Here is a 21,595-nt window from a genome sequence, read left to right on the forward strand (position 1 = left end):
AGAAATAGTTTCAGGAGGAGTGGATGGGCAAAAGCCTGGCTTCCCAGGGATGTACATCCTACATTCCTGCAGCACCATGCCATGAGGACTCCACTTCTCCTCCCTGTGTCCTGTGACTTCCCCTTCACAATAGCCTCAGCCCTTCCCAGGTCCTCAAGGGATCTATTTCCCCATGTTCCATGCTGCAGTTTGTCTCCACTAACTCACTTTTACTATATTTTGACCTCCCTCCAGCATTTCTTACAATGCTCTGCAACTTCCCAGATTTTTTACGGTCCCTGATGAGCCTTCTACAGATCACTAGTTTCCTCAGTTCCCTCTTCTGTCTCCAAGTACCAGCTGAAGAAGAGACAGCATGTCTTGTGGGTGATTCTGTGCTGCATCTGTGCTTATTAACTGCGCGGTGTTTATTTACTAGTTGCAGAAGAGAGAACATCTGTGCGCACTGCAATCTTCTGTCATTGGTGAGTAGGGATTGCTTTGGATCTCTTGCCTTTTTGTAGTGGCTGGTTTCCTTGAAACAAGTAAACATTCAGCATCTCAAAGATACTCTTGGTTGGACTTGGCAAGAGCTAGTAAGGATGAGAGAGAGCCAGATAGCTGAAGAGCAAAAATGCATAAGGCTAGTCTTTTTAGGAATCTAGCTGAAATATGCTTAATTGATAGGTAGCATTTTCAGGCTATTAAGCACCCTGGCTTCTAGCCATTTATTTCTCACCTAATTTTAAGTCCATGTTTACTATTTCTTGTCATCTAGTAAAATAGATGAATCGGAAAACCAAACTGGTTTGGTTTTTTTTTTTTTTTTTTTATTGTCCAGTCCTCCGTCCTTCAGTGGACTGCTTAGTAAATGGACACATGCCATCTATTTTTTTGTTGTCAGTTTTCATCTTCTCTGTCTCCTCTAATTCCCTTCTGTCTGCTGCTGTTTTATGCTTTACAGTTTTTTACAGTCTTCTTTCCAACTACATTATATTAAAACTTCTCTGTTCTAATACTTTCTCTTGTTGCCTTAATTCATCACTTCCTTATTTCAGAACTTGGATTCTTGCCCTTTTATTCACTAACTAGCTGTTACCTTACTTTTGTATCCTTGCAAAACATTTTTCTCCTTTAACCATCTCTTTTCTCCTCCTGCTCCTGGTTTTCTCCCTTTGTTATTCATTTCCTTCATTCTTCAGTTTTCTGTATTCTCTCCTCATCATCCAAGCCCCATTTCCTGTAGTAAAAGTCTGACAGGTAAAACATTATTGCTACCTTGTATGCTCTATTTGCTAAATTCTTGTTTGAAAGAGCATTAGATTTGTTTCCAAAATGTCTGAATGTTACCAGCTACTGAATTAACACAAGCAAGTTTTCAAAGTTCTCTCTTCCACAAGAAGGTTGATTACTTGCTTCCTACAATCCAAAAGTAAAGGAAATTAATAACTGTAAATTAAACTGAGGTTGATGACAACATTTGTGCTTTACAGATACTTTTCACCCAGGTATTATGTGTAGATGGGTAAAGGTAAGTGCCACAAGTATTACCTTTCTTGACATGAAAACTTAGGTTGTATAAGAGCCTAACAGGAGGGAATTTTCTGTCCTAAATTCCTGTTCTAACTGTGTTTGACCCCACACATCTTAAAAAAACCAAATCTGCCACAGGTAGCAGCTCCTTAGCCTGATACACTTCTGTGTCATTCTGCTGGTTTTACATGCAGCTACAGGTGAGTTAAAGATTTTGTAAAATATTTGAACTTGCAGTGTTTGCTACACAGATTGTTCGTTGGTGCCTGAGGGCAGTGGGTAGCATGCTTACATCTATGTGTTTCACAGAAGCTTGGAATGATGCTTTTTTTAATGAATGCTGTTGCTATTTTTTCCATTACTTCCTTTGCTTTTTATGTTAGCTATCTTTTCTAGAATAAGGGTTTTCTCTCACAGACCATCCGCTCTAGTGCTACAATAACAGAAAATCCAAGGAAAAAATGCTAACAGATGTTTTCATGGGAAAACAGACCGATCATATAATTCTCCATCTCCTTAAACTATATTTACTTTGGGAAAAATAATCATTTAGCAGCATTAGAGGTATTAAATTGTTAAATATAATCCCAAAGGAACCTGCTGGGGCAAAGTCCATCAGTCTTGCACTGGACAAATGTGATGGCAGGTTGCACTTCCCTGAGGCTGTAATAGATGGTAATAGTCAAAGAAATAGAGGCAGGAGAGGCATTTTTCCTTGATTCAGAAGCCAGTTTGATCCTAATGCATCTAAGGATTTGACTGCAATTAATCAGTGTACACGCTGAAGCAGCACTGTAATGCTGATGGTTTTAGCCAGGCCATCACCCATTATGCTGAGACTGTGCGTACAGTTTAAGGTCTGCTGTGGTGCATTTGGAGTGGAGTCTTGCCGAGAAAACACAGTTTGCTTTCTGACTTTGCCTTGTCTCGTCTTTGCACAGAAAAGAAAGGGAGCAGCAAGCATCCCTTTCAAAGCAAGGATACGTTTTCAAGACGTACATTGTTTTTCCCCTTGCGTGCATGGAAGAGAGTCATTACCTTCAAGCTGCAGGGCTTCAACCTCTGCAATGTATGCTACTTGGAATTCCTTCTGTAAGACTGTGGGATGTGCTAGAGATGTGCAGTCTTGCTTTTAAAATTTGCAGAATTCCCCGAGTCATTGCTATTCCTTCTGGCAAGCCCCTTGGCAGCTGCCTTTAGTGGTTATTTGCCAAGAACAGTGAAGACCAAGGGTTCCTGTAAAGGTGGACTACAGAAGAGGGGTTTGGCTGAGTAAGAATCAGTGGACAAACCACCCAGAACATTCATAGGGACTTTGTGCCATTGACGCACCATGGGCTTGCTGTGCTCCTCTCCCTTTGTGCTGCCATGTTGGCAGTGGCTGGAGATTGTTTAATGCAGATTATCCAGGAGAGGCGCAAGACCATTATTTCCATTGTATTATCTTAAAGCTGGACTTTGAACAGAAAAACCCACATTAGCACCATTTACTATGCAACAGTGCTTCAGTATACAAGGGGCTGAGGTCGGTAGAGAAGTGAACTTCAAAAACCAAGGGCAAGTGATGGCAATGAAAGACTTCTAAAAAAGAAATTATGTAGTTGCTTTTTCTTCTAGAATAGGTTTTGTTAGGTTGTCCTTTGCTTCAATTCATTTATCACCGATTAGAAGTGTCATACATTGTAAAGCCAGAAAGAGCTATTACAGCCAGCTGTTATGACGACTGGTGTAACACAGGATGTAGGCATTGTAGAATGTAGGTGTTAGGGATAGTATTCCATAAAACATTGAGTAAAAATACCCAATGATGGAGAATCAACCATACAGATTGTTTGAGGGGCTAATTACATTTACTGTTAAGGACAAGTATGTTATTCCTAAACTCTGTTGGTCACCTTTTAATTTTGTATCCTGGTTCTTTCACTTATATTCTAGCCAGAAAAGCCCACCATTAGCATATTTTTGCTCCTTGTGTTTATATTTTCAAACTGCTGGCAGTTGCTTCTTAACCTTCTCTTTTTTTTTTTTTTTTCAGTTAAACAAGTTGAATTTCTCTCCCTGTATGTCATTGTTTAGCCCCAGCGGGCAGCAAAGCCCCACGCAGCCACTCGCTCACTCTCTCCCGGTGGGATGGGGGAGAGAATCCGAAGAGTGAAAGTGAGAAAACTCGTGGGTTGAGATAAAGACAGTTTAATAGGTAAAGCAAAAGCCACGCGTACAAGCAAAGCAAGACAAGGAATTCATTCCCCACTTCCCATGGGCAGGCAGGGGTTCAGCCGTCTCCAGGAAAGCAGGGCTCCATCACACGTAACTGTTACTTGGGAAGGCAAACGCCATCACTCCGAACTTGTGTCCCCCCCCCCCCCCTTCCTCTTCCCCCAGCCCTTTATATGCTGAGCATGATGTCATATGATATGGAATATCCCTTTGGTCAGTTGGGGTCAGCTGTCCCAGCCGTGTTCCCTCCCAACTCCTTGTGCACCCCGAGCCTCCTCGCTGGTGGGGTGGTGTGAGGAGCAGAAAAGGCCTTGGCTCTGTGTAAGCACTGCTCACTGCTAATGAAAACATCCCTGTATCATCAACTCTGTTTTCAGCACAAATCCAAACCATAGCCCCATATAAGCTACTGTGAAGAAAATTAACTCTATCCCAGCCAAAACCAGCACACTAAAAAAAAATCGTATTTCCAACTTTTCAAACATTGTTGTGGTTCTTCTTTAAATTCCCTCTAATTTTTTATCCTTGTTCTTGAACTGCAGACACAACAACCAGGCAGAGGATCCGAAAAGCAATCCCAGCAGTCCTACTTTCTATGCCTGTTTCTTTATGAATTGAAGAGCTGTACTATTACTTTACCACAGTAGCAGACTGAGAGTTCATGTTCAGTTGGCTACCCATCATGACCGTTAAGTCTTTTCCAGGATAGTGTTTCCAAGTATGGGGGATTCTAGTCTTCAATCAGATCTTTCAGCTCTGTCTTTTGGAAGAAATGTGATTTGCTACTAACCCACTTGCTCCTTCAAAGCAACCTTCTTACAATTTTAAGACATCCAGTGATTTTCTGCTGCCGTGAATTGTCCTGGCCATACTGTGTTGTAAAGGAATCCTACTATTTGAAAGCCTTTGAAAAGTGTCATTCATGTTTGATGCACTGTCCTAAGCTTGAAGAAGGACATGTGCTCACTGACAAACACATTAAGAAAGCATTTGGTTGAGAGTTGAGTATCTTTAATCAGGGATTGGCCAATAGTCTATTTGTGGCTTCTGTGATATGTAGTCATCCTTTTCAATGACTCATTGTCCATAAAAGCTATCCCTTTTCTGACAGTTTCTAGCACTTCTGCCCATATGTAAAAGCTCAAGACCTTCCAAATGACTTTTCCTCTCAGTTCTTCCAAGTTCAAAGAATAATTTCCCCAAACATCTACTTCACAACTAACCCTTTCTTCACACGTTGCTTTTGGTCCTAGCTGTCCCCCATTCCTTTTGTCTTCTGTCTTGAGCGCCAGTCCCACCAAGAGCTTCCTCTGCTTCCTGTCCTTGCTTCCCTCTTAGTCTGACAGCATCATGGTCTGGAGGAGGACTGAGTGAAGAGAAGGTATATAGTCAGGGAATGGAGGAAGGAGAGCATGGACAGATGCCCTTTCTGGAGCCAGATGAACTGGTTGATCACATCAGCACTCTCAACAGCTTGTCACTGCCAGCTGGAATGCAGCTCAGGAGAAGAGCTCAGTGGATGTTCCCAGCCCTGCTTCAGGCAAAGGCAACCGAGTTACCTCAAATCGTGACTAGCACTGGCTAAAATAAGCTGCCTCAGTTTGCCTGGGATTGGGGTGTATGTAAATATATTACTTTATTCCACTATGTAAGCTCCAGTGCTGGTGTGGGAACAAATGGTTGGTTATGGCAATTTCTGAAACTGGTGTGGCTGCTGGATGAATTTGGTCAATCATCTGAGCTGGTTTACGCACTATACCTTTACAATTCAGCCTGCATGTCTTTGTGTGCAAACGTTTCCTTACTGGCTTAAATGCATTTGTACTTTCTGTTTAGCTTGGAGTTAAATGTAAAAATTCAGCTAGTAAAAGTCAAGTTAAGCTCTCAAATTAAATTTCTGCATTTGATATAAACTCCTGCAACATTGTAAATAAATGAAGAAAGAAAAAATAACAAAAAGATTAAATGAATGAAAGTATGAATGAGGGAATGAAATGCAATACCTGTTCCACTTTAACAAAACAATTGATCTAAAATTCACGTGGTAAAATTTGTGTCATTCTCATAATTATAGATCCGTACCCATTTAATCAATGGGGTTGTTCACAAAGTCTCTTTAAAGGACAGATTTAAGCCTGTGTGTGTATTCATGCTTACCTTCAAGCATACAAGCATTGCCTTTGCTTCTGTGCTTACATTAAGCATATTCTTACATGCTGGATCTCAGCTGAAGCTTGCAGCAACGGGCCTAGAGTTACAGCCCGATGCTGCTAGAACTTTATGCTGTCCTCCTCTTATTACAAAGTGATAAAATAGTAGAGAAGTTGTTAGTCTGAATTACACAGCCCAAAGCATTTTAATAAAATAAAATTGCTATCTCTTCAGACCAAATGAAGTTAAATTGATTGTTTAAAGAACATCTGACTGGATTCTTGTATTTGATAAAAATAACTGATATTATAAAATATTTCACATTCTTTGTATTTTTAAGGACAAAAGGAATTCTTACCCCATAGATGAAACAGCAGATGATTTAGCCAGAATGCAAACCAACCAAAATCACCACAGAAGACAGGAACCCAAATAATCAAATTGTCAAATAAACAAAAGTAAAGAGCTAAAAGCATGAGGTTACTATAAGCTATTTTCTATAATAACCCTCCCACTCCATGAAGGAAGAGAGAAAAATCACTAGTCTCTTTATGGAGTACATCAAATCTCATTTTGTTCTAATGTGTTAAAGTGCACGCTGAAAAAGGCAGAGTTGACTCCTGGGGAAATAATGTTAAATCAGTTCAGAAAAACGAAGTTTGGAAAAATACTTTCATTTTCCTTTTAGTATTGCAACAAATGTATTCATCTGCCTAGATAATCTGGCATTTTAAATAACTTCACGCTTAAGCTCTGTCAATTTGATCTCCCAAGGTTAATTGATTATTTCTACAACAGTCTCGCCAGAAAAGATCAGAGTGCTTACATCTTTCCATTAATCCTTGCTGTTCAGGGAGAGGGTGCAAAACGAGAGTACTATGATTGGCTTAAATCTTCACAGGTCTCTTATTTCCCCCCTCTAAAGTTGTCTCATGTCTGATTAGTTTCACGTCACAGCACTCCATTTCATTAGTTTCACTGACATGCCATTTGAAGTATGGCCTAATGATGGGAACATCAAATCTATTTTTGAGCATCCATGGCCAGTTACCACCCAAGAGCTCTAACCCCCTTAATAAAAAGGATGATTGAGTCCGGGGCAGTAAAGGAACGGTGAGAAATTGAACTGATTTACTGGGAGAAAAGGCAAAAAGTTTCGAAACACTGTGTTCCTAAAATTGACATTCAGCATTTTACTGCGGTAAACAACCATCAGCATGCGACACAGCCTCTCGGGGCTTTTCGAGAAGAGACAAGCTTTATCAGCAATTGCATATTTGTCGTTTACGTCCTTCTTTGCGGTGGCATAGGCGACACAATGGGGGATTAACCCTCACGCAAGGCAGTGTGACAACTCATCAGTTGAAAAACAGAACCTGGTCAAATGGCAGGTTTTTAACCAGCATTAAAACCGCTGGCATAGAGGATCCCTTAAAAACAACTAGACAAAAGCCCTGCTGTGGTTTGTGGGGACCCTTCATTTGTTTTAAACGATGGCAAATTGTGTTTTCCTGTCTGGAAAGAAAAATATTTCCAGCCCGTCAAAAGGCTGGAAATGAGCAGAAGAGAGAGGTTCTTTTCTGTTATCAGCCCCGTCTCCTGCGTTTCACCTCTCCTCTCCTCTCCCCTTCAATTCAGCTGGCACTTACACCTCTCACTGATTTCCTCTTCCTTTTGTTTTGAATGTAAATGAAGATCTGACCAATTTAAAGAGATGTTGGTTTAAGACATGCTTAACAGTGGGGGTAAAAGTCTCTGTCAGTAGCACTCCTGAGAATTAAAAACGCCAAGGCTAAAATTCCCAGCCCGGAGGTGGGTGCAGAATTTGGCCCTTTGAGAATGTGGGAAGGCTGGCAAGGTGTGCCAGGCTCTCCCCTCCTCTTCACTTCCACGTAAAATCACTACTGTCTTGAAATCTGAAACAAAAGGCCACAGCTTTACTTAAGTAACCCCAGAGGTATCACCATCAGCAGGATTTTATCAGGTTTAGTGTATTAAATGATACAATGAAATACTAGTGACCATCTCCCTTTGCAGTGGTTTACACTTAGATCAGCAATAGCAAAGGGATTTAGAAAGATCCAGGGCACCAGAATTAAAACATGTGTAAATTAAACACATGTGAAGTGCACAATATGTGGCAAATTAGTACAGAAAATACTGAGAAATGTGCATCTTCAGGGTTTGCCTGCACACCATGATGTGACAGGTATTATTGCCCTTTGTACAATTATTTAAACCCTGTAGGAATTCCCAGTGTCAGAGTATGTCAGCATACTGTTATTAGACAAGTTTAATTAGGATCTACCCTGCTGCTCCTAACAAGTATTTAATTAACTTCTAGGCAGGGTAATTAGCTTTAGATTGTGGCTGATTTTCTGCCTCACCTTCTGTTGACACTTGGCCTGCAGTAAGGCAGCTTGCTTTGCTGACAGTGTAATGGATAGTAGCTTTGGGAAGACTAATATCAAGGCTGACTAGTTTAATAAAAAAAAAAAATAAGGAAGGAAAAATAAAGGGGAAAGAAGATGAAGATAAAAGACAAAATAATGACTACCAGGTCAGGGTCCGAAGGGATAAAAAAAAAAGCCACCCACCAGACAGGCAGACACAAAAGCCTAGTAATGGGAAAGAAACAGTCTGACTTTAAGCATTTCAGAAGAATAGAGAAAAAAGTGTGACATTGAAAAATCAAGCGAAGCAAAAGGATTTGAAAAGTATTTATTTCATGTATTTCCTTAAACTGGATAAATGATGAAGCTTAATTACTATTTATGTAGTACTACTGAGGTGTGCCTGTACTTTTCTGAAAAAGTCTTTCCAATATAAATGTATCCTTGAATCCCTGCTCTAAAGAAATATGCCTGACTTCCCATCAGCGCAGTAAAGAATATGGCACAAAGTGAGCATTTAAAACAATTAGCATAGACCAAATGAACCATAGCAAATTGGTCAGGTCACCGTTTAACCCGTTGGTGGCTTCTTGAAGAGCTCTGTGATTTCCAAGGGTGTAGCTTTTGATATATGGTATGCTATTCTTCTACCCAGTCCTGATATATCATTAAAAATAATGGGACTGCATTCAGTGCCGCAGCTACAAAAATTTTGGGGCTAGAGGGAGGGAACACTCAGGAATTTAAAACCCTTTCCCTATCATTAGGACAAAAGGGTTATAATTCTCTTTCATTTTGAAAGAAGAATAATTTTTTTAAGAAGTCTTTTGATTTTTGCAGAGTGCCCCAGGTATCAAAGCGCTGGTTCTCCCAAACCTGCCTTAGTAACAGAAATACACCAGCATTGCTCCAAAGCATTCCCTCTTGTGGAAATACTGCCGCTGGGATTTGCACCGTTGTTACAGAGTAGGTGAATGTTCTTCCGGTCAGGCTCAGCCTGACCTGCGCTACTTAGAGTAGCCCAGAGAGATTCGAATAATCACCAAAATATTGTTTGAAGGGGGACCTACATGTTTCACGTACCTTTTCATTATAACATTTCAGGTGACTTATACAGGCTCATGTTTGCTTCACATTTCAGCAGCAGCTCTGCTCTGCGAAGAGGCGGCGCTGCCCTTGAGCTGCGTGGGGAGAAAACCAGACTTAGGGCTGCAGTACTGCTCCATAGGAGTCCACTGCAGAGCAACAGTGCTTGAAATCCCTCCGTGAAGTTTAAAATCTTCCATCCCATTTAGAAGGCGGCCAAGGGTTGGATCGCAATTGTAATGAGATGGTTAAAACAATACATCTGCATCCCATTTGTTCACAGCCATGAAACACACTCTGGGACCATTGAAAGAAACCACCAGATCTAGGTGCTTTTAGCAGTGACTTAAACTAACAACCATAATTTTGGATGATCTTAACAATAAATAACTTCCTATTTGGTGAATGATGACAAAATAAATTCTGAAAACTTAAATAGATATTTTGGTTGTGGGTTTGTTTGTTTGGTTTTTGTTTGTTTGTTTGTTTAAATTGCAAGGATAATACCCCTATCACCAACAGACAAATCAGATCTCTTCCATCCAGAATAGGGTTAACTGGGAGACACCTCAGCTGACTGAAGCCTTCTTTTGACCCAGAACTCTGATTTTATGCTGTTTTATGCTGTTCTGTAAAACAAGAGTGAAACTGATGTTAGGTCCAGGACCCTGGGAGAAACCTATGTGGCATTTTGTATGTGTTAAAGAAATCTCTGTGCAGTAAATCATTATCCATTCTTGTCCACTCTTACACAGCCAGATCTATTAAGAAAATGGGAAGAACAGGAAAAAACAGTGAAAGTGTTCAAGAAATACTATGAGTACGCAGATCACACTTTCTCTTTCCCAGGCTGGATGAGCAGTCTCCAAGTGCACTAACTAAAAAGATTTGAGGGGTGTCAGATCAGACTTTGACAACTGAAATTGCCACGACAGCCGAGGAAATTTTAATATCCATTTCCCTATCCTGAGGATGCTCGCAGCACGGCAGCCTGAGGAGTCAGAAATGCAGACTGTCTGCCTGGAGACAGTCCACAGAGATAGCAAACCTCAAAGACGCTCCTGAAAGTTTTGCAGGATTTGCGCTCTGATGGAGCTGCCCGCTGCGTGCCTCCACACCCCAGCCGCCCGGGGAGGCACTTTTGACTGTCAGGTCCAGCATGGGCCAACCGAGCGACACGCAATAGCGGAAACTTGCTTTGTCGCAGAGGAATGCAGTGGGTCATTTTACACATATGATAGTCACAGATACCTTTTAGTCTTTCCAATCTTACTTTAAAGTCCTCTTTGTAAATCTGAATACACTGCCCTTGCCCTCAGAAACAAGCACGACACCTGTACTGTGGCTGAGACTGGTATTCATGTCTTCAGCCTCCTGTATTAGGTTTACGTGGCAAAGTTTTGGTAGTGAGGGGGGCTTCTATGAGAAGACACCACGTCCTGCCCCCAGGTCAGATGGAGCCAGTTCCAGCCAGCTCCAACATGGCTTTTCTTTATTAAATTGCCTTTATCTCAACCCACTTCCCCCCCCCCCCCCCCCATTTTATTTTTCTCTCCCCTGTCCTGCTGAGGAGGGGGAGTGATAGAGCATCTTGGTGGGTACCTGGCAGCCAGTCAAGGTGAACCCACCACAACTCCCCAGGACAATGACTACTCATGGAGGTGCAGAAGAGGATCTCAAGGGTGGGCTATCATTACTTCAGTCAAGATTTCAGGAGAAGGAGAAATAAACAGCAAGAGGAATCAACCACACACCATTGACATATGCTCTTTCATATAGTACCAATGATAAAGGAATATTGGTTTAGCATTCAGAAGAATCATAAAAATTGTTCTTTAAAAATATTTGACTTTAAATATAAATCGGTGTTCTTCGGTGAACCTTTTTAGAATGCAATAGGACAAAGTACACTACAGACAACAACACTGGAGGATGGAAATGAGCAATATGACCTAATAGATGAGATCATTAATTCTGTAATTTCTGTCCTCCATGATGCCGTTGTCTATCTGCCAAATACCCATTACATGTTTTCTGGTGAAAGCATCCTACTACCCATTGTATATGATTGGAAGCATCATATATGAGAGATGAATGGACCTTCCATAGCCGACATCATAGATATTCAATAAGGCTTAAATGAAACTGATTAGAAGGTTTACCCATAACAGCTGAGAAAAAGGCAGTTTCTTTGCTACTGGGATCCCGTTAGTTTGTATGGATATGCATGTGAGGATTGCACGCCCAGAGAAGCTGTTGGATAGCATGCTGATGGATCCCTGCCTATAAGGCTTGTAGACAGATGGGCAGCTATATGGTATACCTTCTATGTGTAGTATAATTCTGGATCCAAACGACTACTCCTATTGTCTGTCAAACATTTTAAAGTAGATAAATGTATATGGATCAGTGTTCGTTATCATGCATATCTATAATCAAGATGAATTACAGAACTTGAATGAGGCTGGTTAAACATTTAACTTTAATTTAATTCTTTTTCTAGAACATGAAATGCACAATTTATCTCATAACCTCCTTGGCTGTAGCTATCAGGAGCACTAATCACACCACTGTGGGATTAGAGAGAATTGGCTGTTTCTCCTTGCCTCATAAGACCCCAGAGGTGTGATTATCTCATGGTTACCACACCCCTGTTGTGTCTCACTGCTTCAATGAAATAAATGAACTGTTAAATTGACAGTTATAAATGAAGTTCCTGCTGGCCAGCTGACTGTATGGCATTTTGGGGAAAAAAAAAAAAAAAAAAAAGAAGAAAGAGAGAGATACCAGGGAACAGTGATTTTGAAAAATTGTTTTCTAATTCTTTTATAGTTTGTTTCCTCCTGAACTCGTGGTGTGGAACTAGCATGACAGAGAACTGTCCTCCTGCCCGGTGCTCCTCGCCGAGCAATCTGATATCTAGGACCTCAGAAAGCTCAGCATGAACAAGCAGAAAAACTAAGCAAAAAAATATGATTGCTAGCTGTCAGAAAAAGGCGTTTGTATAGAGTGTATTAGTAGTTCAAATGCGTCAGTCACTGGAGACTGTTTGTCAGGTTACATCTCACCCAGAGCAATGTATTTGGCTTTTATCCTCGTGACAAATGATTTCTCAACTTCTGTACCGCTGGCAACCAGCCAGGAGACTACAGCGAGCACTCTAACGCGCCGCCCCCTCCCGCTCCCGTCTCTCCCAGCAGCCGTCTTCTCGGCGAGAAAGCTGGCTCTCCCCCTCAGACGTGCACGCGTACGCGTCCTGGCCATGCAAATTCCACGCAAATTCCACGGCCTGGCCCTGGGGACAGAGCGGCGGCTCCCGCAGGAATCCTCCAATTGTGCTGTTAACTCAAAAAAAAGATGCACATAGCGAGGATAAGAACGAATGTGTTTTACCTCCAACTTGTGCTGCTACCCATCAGTTTTGTACTTTATTCCTGAGGTGCTGTAGATATATGAAGGAGAGTTTGCCAGAAGAGACTTTTTTCTCTTTTGGTCCTCACACACAGCACCGGTGCCTGCAGCTCCATGACCGCTCCTTTTGGAGTGGGTGGGAGTTGCACCTTGTTCAGGAAGGCACATCAAGGGCCCCTTTGGATGGAGGTTCTCACTCTTCAGATGCGTTTTTCACCCTTTGAGTGGCTCTTGTGCTTCTCCTGGGAACCGCTCCTTGAATCGTGAGCGGTTGAGAATTGGGCACAACATCGCAGGGGAGGCAAACTAGTGCCAGCTTCAGTAACACCCAGCTCCATGTACTCCTACCTGGTTTTGCAAAGATGGCACTGGGTGGTTGCAGTGATGCACTGCGAGCTCATTTTGGTCTCATTACACATCCTACTCTACTGGTCTTTTCCTCTTTTTTTTTTCCCTTGATGACTTTTTCCAGGTTATCATCTCCAACACCATCTCTAGCATGGCCTTGTAACTGTTGTTTAGGCAGCAGACTGCTTTCTGCCCAAGAACCATCACTGAAATGTCATTTGACAGAGTTAGTTCACAACAGAATTGCCTTCCTTGTACGGACAAATCCAGATCCTGTCCTCCTTTAACAGGCAGATGCTCATTTACTCATGACACCTGCATGCCACTTGCAGAGGGAATTAATCTTCAAACAAGAGGAAATGATATCCAGTTCATGAGTGTTTTATGCTGACAAAGCAGTTTGAAAAGGTTTTGCTGTAAATCACAAGGTGGAGTTGTGTCTGCTCTACAACTGGTTATAGGTACACCTTTCAGCAGGGCCGAGAAGCTAGTACAGTGGAGAGAAAGACATATCTGTCTATGGAGTTGTGGTTCTCAAAAAATGTCAACCAAGATGGTATCTAGGCAGTCCCTGGCATTTACTATGGAAAACAGACCTCAGGAGATCCTGTGAAGGGGAATAGGCATTGCATTCAAACTTGCGGTTCTTAATTTCCATTCTCTTGCAAAGGTAGTTGCTTTTGCTTGGGTTCTCATTTGGACTCTGTCCTCACAGTAAAAATGTAAAATTTAAAGTTTTGTTTTGTTTTTGAGAAGGAAAGAGCAAGGAACAGAGCAGGGAGGAAAGGACAGCAACTAATGTAGCAATTTACTTCAAGCTGAAATGTATTTACCTTTTTTGTACTAAAAACTGCATTATGTGCCATTTAGGTAGCACATGGGAAGTACTGCCATGTATGTTTATGAACTCTCCATACACATGCATTTTTTGGAGCAGTGACAAATGTATCTAGCACCAGTTATGGCATTGTGCTGAATGCTAAAATATTTAAGTGCAGCTTCTGCTTGTTGACATGTCTCTAAAATATGAAAAAGATTGCACTGTTGAAGTAGAAAACGCCAATATTATTCATTTTTAAACAGAAAAAGAAAGATATGTCTGTAAGAATTACAGTTTGCTGCTACTGTGATATTTTAAAATAAGATGCTCATTTTAAATACTTGTTAGTGATCAAAATCTGATTGAAATACAATAGAAAAAATAATATTTTGCTGCTCATTGTGAGAGATAAATATTGTGCGTAAAGTGCTTTTTTCATTTCTTTCCCTTCCCCCTGGTTTGCCTGTTTTGTAGATCAGTCATCTGAAAAAAAACCACTGGGGAAAATTATAAAGATTTCCTATTGGAAACAGAACAGCTGTTTTCCTTATCTGCACGTCTTTGTCCCATCCCAGTAAGGCAAAGTCTGGTATACTCCTCCTAGTTCTGCCAACCTTATGACAATATCTTCCCGACAGACAGGTACCAAAATGTGCTGCTGATCCAAATTTACTGAAGCTGAAATTAGGCTGTGGTCTCTGGAAGTCTCTCAGGCAAGCTGAAGGAGAGCGGCTTTACCAGGCTAAAATTGTCCTTTTTGAATGTTACCTTTTCTTTCTTATATTTCTACTTTTTCTTTCTTACTATAGAATAAAATGAGATTCTCAGGTCATCTCCTGACTCCAAGAGCTAGACTGCAAGAAGACTCCTCAGTATGGGAAGGCATGTGAGAGCATCGTAAAAGCTGTTGGTGCTGAGTCAGTTTAGAAACTGCTAGTGCGCATGGAAGTGGGTTGGCAGAGCAAAACCCTGCATGAGGTAGTTTCTTCTCTTTGCTGCCCAGATCTCGACTAACTCTTACCCACCAGGAAAGAAGAGAGATTCTGGCGATACTATGTCTGTGTGGGAAAACATCCTTGGACTTGGGGAAGAATGAATTAATATTGTTCTGATGCCATTATTCCTGTTCTGGATATTTAATTTCTGCTCCTGAAATGATACATAGTCAAAGGGGTCTGATGCCTGAAATGGCCTATTAAAAAAATATCAGAATGAAATGAAAAGCAATATTTTTGTTAGAAGTGTTCTCATGTCTCTGTGTGAAGATGTATGTGAGCGTGTATGTGAATGCGTGCACTATATTTAATGTATTTTAAGCTTGCCAGTATTTAAATCTTCAGATGAGAAATTGGAACTGTTTACTGAAGCAGAAGGCTCTCTGCCAGCTTCTTTTTGGAAGTTAAGAAAGTGAATTCTCTGCTGAATGCTGGCTTTTGTAGGTTTTCCCCACAGATGCAATAATCTCTGATCTTGCCAGGGACTGTGGCTGCCAAAGAGCTCCTGGGACTGACAGGTAGGAACATGCCTAACTCCCACATTGCTCATCCCTGAACAGCTCATCCTGAGACTGGAACTGGGAACGTTACAGGAGGCCTCGCTTGAAGCTGCAGAAGAAAACTGGCAGTAAAATTGTCAAGCCTGCCAATCTCTTTAGGGCTTACCAAGTGGTGGAGAGAAGCAATTCACAAAGACAGTGGAAAACAAAAAGGAGCCTTCCTTGGCTTACCAAAAGGAAAAGAAGAAGAAAAATGAAAAAAAAAAAAAACAAAAACACCAAACCAAACCAAACCCACCTATTTTGATGAAGGTAGCACCCACTGAATGAGAACAAAACCACATTTGGATCAGTGGCACATGTTGGTAAGCTTTTGTCATCAAGGTATTGTCATAAGATTGGATTTTAAATACGTGTGTATGTGGTCTGCTGAACAGTGAAATTGTTATCATTGTGATTATTTATTGCAACAGTGCAGTTTTCTCTCTCTGCTCCTCAGACTTCTCCAGCATTATCTTAGGGATAGCATTTTACATCCACTCTGTGCAGGTAGGAAGGACTGCAATATTGAGTACCAGCTGGACAATAAACCTGCAGCTATGTGTGGCAGAGGGTTCATAGCAAAGCCATCAGTGGCAGTCTTTTAGCTTTTCTCTGAAAGAGGTAGGAATAACCTCCCATGGTGTCACGCTGAAGAAACACCGCTGTCCTGGGGAAGGTTCTTTCAGAGGTAATGCAGAGAGGAGGCGTCCACCAGGCAGTGGAGCTGGCAGAGATGGGAACACTGCAGCAAGTGGTGTCTGAGAAGACCTCTCTGGCACCTGGTGAAGGCAGGTTCTACTGTCAGGAGAGGAGGCTGGACTGATTGCGTGGCCGCAGTTTATGCTGTACCAAATCACTCCAGAGATGGGGTTTGATGTCAAGAGGCCTGACTGATGCTGCTTGCACCTCTGGTTAGGCACTGCAGCTCCATTTTAACCGTGGGAATCAGCCAGCAGAAACTGTATCCTTTCTCGGAGTGTAATTGTCTTAACATCGGGAATTAACATCAGGAGCGAAAGACCAGAAGACTGTGTGATTATCTTCTTTTTTCTTTCACTTTTTAAAAAATCTCTAAATAATTAGAATGAGCAAGTTATGAAATCCTATGTGAAGCCCTGGCTCCACGGAAGATGGCAGTAGCTTTGCCATTGACATCACCATCACAGGATCTCCTCGTTAATATCTAGTCATTATTTTGTAATTCTACTTTGGTATAACTTGCGGAAGTCAATCTTATGGTTATTTGGATAAAATTATGACTTTCCCAATCTACAGCAGCATTTTAGGACATGTAACTATCTTGGTCTACTTATCGCTATGTTTTCTGAGGGTAATTATGCCTTGAGGAGTTAATTAGAAGTTTACCTCAATGTATTCATACATATGTATATGCAGCTAAGCTGATTTTCTGTACAGCCGTAGCATTTTGGTGAGCAATGCAGAAGTAGAAAGGCATTCTTTTTAAAAGCTGGTCATTTTATCAAAAAAGCCTTCAAAATATTTAATTGGTATTTAATTAGTGTTGCATGATAAGTATTGGAGTAAAGGATTGTGTGAAAATTTGGAACAATTTTAGATCTTTGAGTAATCTTGCTGATACAATAATTTAAACATGAGGTTTCTATGAAACTATAGAGTCTCGGAGAAGCTGTAAGCTTGATGTTTCACTGTTACTGACATTTGCATTTTGGCAAGCCTGCTTCATCACAGATGTCATAGGACGGCTACTACAAAAGAAGCATGATAAACTGGTATCTCGTTTTGGTGCACTTTGTTGAATTTACAGAGAGAGAACTCAACTCAGGGCAAAATATGTAAAAAATGCTTATGACAAAATTGCTTAGTATCTTCCCCCCACCCCACCCCCCCTACAGCTAGAGACAATGCTCCAAGAATAAAGTTCATGATAAAATTTCTCACTGGATAATATAAACTGCGTCTTCCATATCTTCCATGCAAGAAACTCTCCAGGTGACTCTTCTGAAATGAATCAGCCTGTATGCCATGTTCACAGCTCTCCTGATTTAGGTATTGCAGCCCATGGAAAATTAAACTACGATCAAATGTATACATTTCTGTAACCAGCCATTTCAAATTCTGCGAATTGGTGCATTCTACATAAATAAAAGGACCTGATTTTGTGCTTTGAAATCAGTCCTTTGCCTTCTGTTTGCTGCACAATGCCATCTGACTTCTTAAAAATTGGCTGATCCTTTTTCCTCATCTGCACCTGCTCTGCTTCAGAAATATCACTTAGGGAAATCTTGGACTAGTTCTGTCTGCTCTGACGTTAGCTTTGCCATCAAAAGCAAGGAAGATGTGAGGTGAGGAAAAAAAAAAAGGATATGTAATCCAAAACAAGGAGAGGGAAATGATTCATCTAAACAATCAGTGCATTTCAATTTCATTTGAAAAAAGAATGAAAAGGCTCCTAGACCAGCGTGTGGGCAAATTTCTCGCAAATAGACACATTAACTGATATCATCAGCCTACACAGGCTGTAGACTTGCACTACCAAACCTCTAAAGTGTGTGCTTTACTTTAGGTATTTTGTTCGTTTACCTACTTTGTTGAGACAATTCAGATGTATAAGTTTAAAGCCCTGTGTAATTGCTTTGAACTGGAGCCCTATAAAGAGATTTTGTTTCCTGCAACATAATGAGACTCTGCCTACATCATCTCCAACAGCTTCCCTCATCTTTAGCTGAAGTGAGATTTGAAAACAGCTATGCCAAAGAAGAACTAGTGATTATAAAATCATAGAAAGTAATCAATACATAGGCACAAAGGTAGAGGGCAAGGTGCCATTAGGTGGCAATTAAGATCTGGCTATGCTTCAGGCTCTCTCCAGGTCTCCATGTAGGCAGCCTGAATCACCTCCTCTTCTAAGTTTGAAAGACAGTTAACACACGGCAAATTCCCAAGTGGTTAATTTAAGTGAAGAAGTTTCTCTAACTGAAGGAAATGTATTATTTGAAGTTTAAAATAAATTTGCCGCATAGATTTCCATTTTTTAATATTGTGGCAAGGTGTTAGCTTCAAAGGTAAACCATTTTGCCATGACTTTTCCTACATTTTTTTTTTCTAGAAATCATCTCACTGTAACAAAGCATTTGGTCTGTGTCTGTGTTTAGTCTCTGATTCCTTGAATTGCTCAGATAAAGAAGGGAAGTCTGCTGTGTGCAGAAGTGAGACAGACTGAGTTGCCTCAAACTCCTGAGGTTCCACCTGGGAGGGAGAGAGGGACTCTGGTCTTTCACTGAGACCGACATCTCCAAAGTGTTTAGACTTGACCAGCCATGCTCATCACAGCTGAGACTGAACCACATGACTGTCTCCCAGGAGATTCCAGGACTAAGGACATCACACACCAGATCTTTCCTTGAAAGGTAGATCTCAAGAGGTTAGGGAAGTGAACAGGGAAGCCAAATGAAGAGACAGAACTGCCTTAGTGCTATGTATGAGCAGTGAAGAACTGCTTTCCCAAAGGATCTTGTAGGAGTAGGCAAGAGAGAGGTGGACAAGGATGACAGGAGCATGGCTCTGTACAAGGAGCGGTTAAATAGGCTAGAGCTCTTTTGCTTGAGAAAGAGATGACTGAAGAGGTTTATAGATCCTGAGTGGAATACAGAAGCTGAACAGAAAATGACTGTTCTCCATTTCTCTTTATACAACAACTAGGAGGAATCAATCAAGAAGGAAATTCTTTTTCATGTAGGGAAAGAGTGGGATGCACTGCCAGAAGATGTGGTTATGCGAACAGTCCTTGGCTTGAAGGATTAGACAAGATCATGAGAGAATAGTTTGTCAAGGGGAATTACATTTGAGGGTCCCTCTTCTGGCTTAGGGTACCCTTGAACCTGTGATTTCTGAGAGCTATAAAGACGTGAGCCCTGTGTATGTTCCCCTGGCCTTAGGAAGAAAGGACTGCAGGAAAAGGAAAACAAGGAGGAAACAGTGGGAATGACAGATGAGAAAAGGGAAGGGGAAGGTCACAGGATCAAAAGTGTGTAACTAGAGGGGGTGCTGAGCACCCTGACAGCTCCCACTGCTCCCTGGACATGTCTGAGGTGCTAACGGATGTTGCCCTGCCCAGAGGCGTGGTAGGACAAGGGAAGAGAAACCGGTCCCTCTCAAACTTCCTCCTGCTAATGGTGTGAAAGGCCAGCATGGCTGGGGCCAGGAGGAGGTGATGAGATGGTCTTGGGGACTTGGTGGGTCTCTGTGAGGGAGAAGGGTAAGAGCTTCATGAAGACGGTCACTGTTGGAGGCAGGGTCCTGTATCTGAGGGTCCCTCAGGCTGACCCAGCACAGCTATTCGTAACCTCTGTACCACTGCACCTGCGCAGGCACTGCTCTGACTGTGGCGCTTTGGATGCAGTGGTGGGGTACCTTCAGGAAAGCAGAAAAGCAGTCATGACAGTTTGTCAGAAAGGACAAAGAGTCAAGGGAATTTAAGACTATAGCTGAAAGTTGGCACTGTTCCTTGAAACATAGTTTAACATTCTCTAAATAATATATTCATAAATAAAACTTGTCTTTTCATTAGATGATATAATGTAGGCTTAGCCTTGTATGAAAATGACTTATCTACTCAAATTTTGTCTTTTTTTCTTGTTGCACAGGATCATTTACCTCTGCTGTTCCTGAGTTAGTTATTAAGGTCCCCATCCTTCTGGTTAAAGATGAGTAGATAAAGTAATTTTTTTTCTCACATGTGGGAAAAAGCATTCCTGTTGCTGTCCTGAGGAAGGACCACTTGCTCAGAACTTCTCCATCCTCCTGTTGTCAGGGATCAAGCCAGGGGCACACAGAAAGACGGATCTGTACTGCCATACATCTTAGAAATTATTTTACTTGATAAGTGTGAAATTACATCTAATTACAAAGTTAATGTAAGTGAATGTAATCAGATAATTACAATGGATAATGACATGATATTTACAACTTATAATGATCTTGTTATTATACTGTATATAATGACATTATCAAAATTCTTTCTGGAGTTTTCTCCCTTGTTAATTGGCCTTTTCACATAAAACAAATTATTTGAAATGTTTTATAATTTTCTGTCTGAATCCTTTACATTCTAACATATAGGTTCAAAGTGTTCTTAAAAGGTTTGGTAATATTATGGCTATTTACTTAATTTTTTAAAATAAAAATAAAAAAATTGCAGCAGCTCTTTTTAAGGTGTGGTACAAGAAAACCTTTGAAAAAGTCTAATTTCCATTCTTTTTATTGCACACCAGTGGAAGAAGTGAGCAGAATTGTTAATAGGAGGCAGCATGTGGGCAAAGCCCTACCTTAGGTAGCAAGTGACCTTGGGGCTATTCTCTTGGGCAAGTCATTTCACTTTTTTATGCCTTGGTTTCTCTATCTGTAAATGGGGAACAATGATATTTCATCTCTTCTGTGAAGTACGTTGTAATATACAGATGAAAACTGACAAATATCACAAGGAAAGGAAATTAAGAATTCACAGAAGGAATGAAGACAGACTTTAATTGGAATGAAGGCCCTCCACTTTAGTAAACACCAGGCTTGCCTAATTTATGAATATTGGTGCATGTCCCCTACCCCCTTCACACAAAGCTCAGATAATTGGTCTTTGTTCGGGGAACTGCCTATGGGTTGGAAGAACAGCAGGAGCTCCTTTTGTGAGTGCTTTGGGCCCAGCTCCAAAGGTCCTCTCAATACTGGTGTATTCAAGGCTGCTGCAAACACGAGGCCTGATTCATGTCACCCACATTACACCACTTTTACGCCAGTGTAATTCCATTTAAAGCGATGAAGTTGCTCATGCAACATAGTACTGAAGTAATTCACCTGATTGCAGTGAAATTACTCTGGCATAGAACTGAAGTTAAGAACAGGGACTGATTGGAGTCTGTTAGGGCTTGAATCTTAATTGCTTTCTGAAGTCTCCTGGGTATTAAACGCTAGTGTTCTGACCTGTGAACATTTGACACCTCTGCATGGAAGCAAATGATCCCACCAAGAAGGCTAGTGCTTTAATCCTTCTCAGCACTGCCTCATGATCCCTTTTTATGTTAGGATCAAAAGGGCCAAAAAAGTGGATTCTAAGGTTGCTGGGAGCACAGGAGAGTCCTTCTTTTT

At 41.2% G+C, this 21,595-nt stretch overlaps 2 long non-coding RNA genes across 3 annotated transcripts in view; one reads left to right on the plus strand and one right to left on the minus strand.

Moving 5' to 3' along the window:
• Positions 1 to 21,595, minus strand: part of LOC142599459 (uncharacterized) — a 425,989-nt gene that overhangs the window by 116,301 nt on the left and 288,093 nt on the right. The window lies entirely within an intron of this gene.
• Positions 225 to 20,555, plus strand: LOC142599461 (uncharacterized). Of its 2 annotated transcripts, none has more exons than XR_012833025.1 (3): positions 225 to 464; positions 14,748 to 18,864; positions 20,101 to 20,555. It is a non-coding gene; the product is annotated as an uncharacterized LOC142599461 (long non-coding RNA). The 2 variants fall into 2 exon arrangements; XR_012833029.1 differs by having other exon boundaries at positions 14,748 to 15,798.

This window comes from Balearica regulorum, chromosome 1 (assembly GCF_011004875.1).
Source record: "Balearica regulorum gibbericeps isolate bBalReg1 chromosome 1, bBalReg1.pri, whole genome shotgun sequence".
In the NCBI taxonomy this organism is placed as follows: Eukaryota; Metazoa; Chordata; class Aves; order Gruiformes; family Gruidae; genus Balearica; species Balearica regulorum.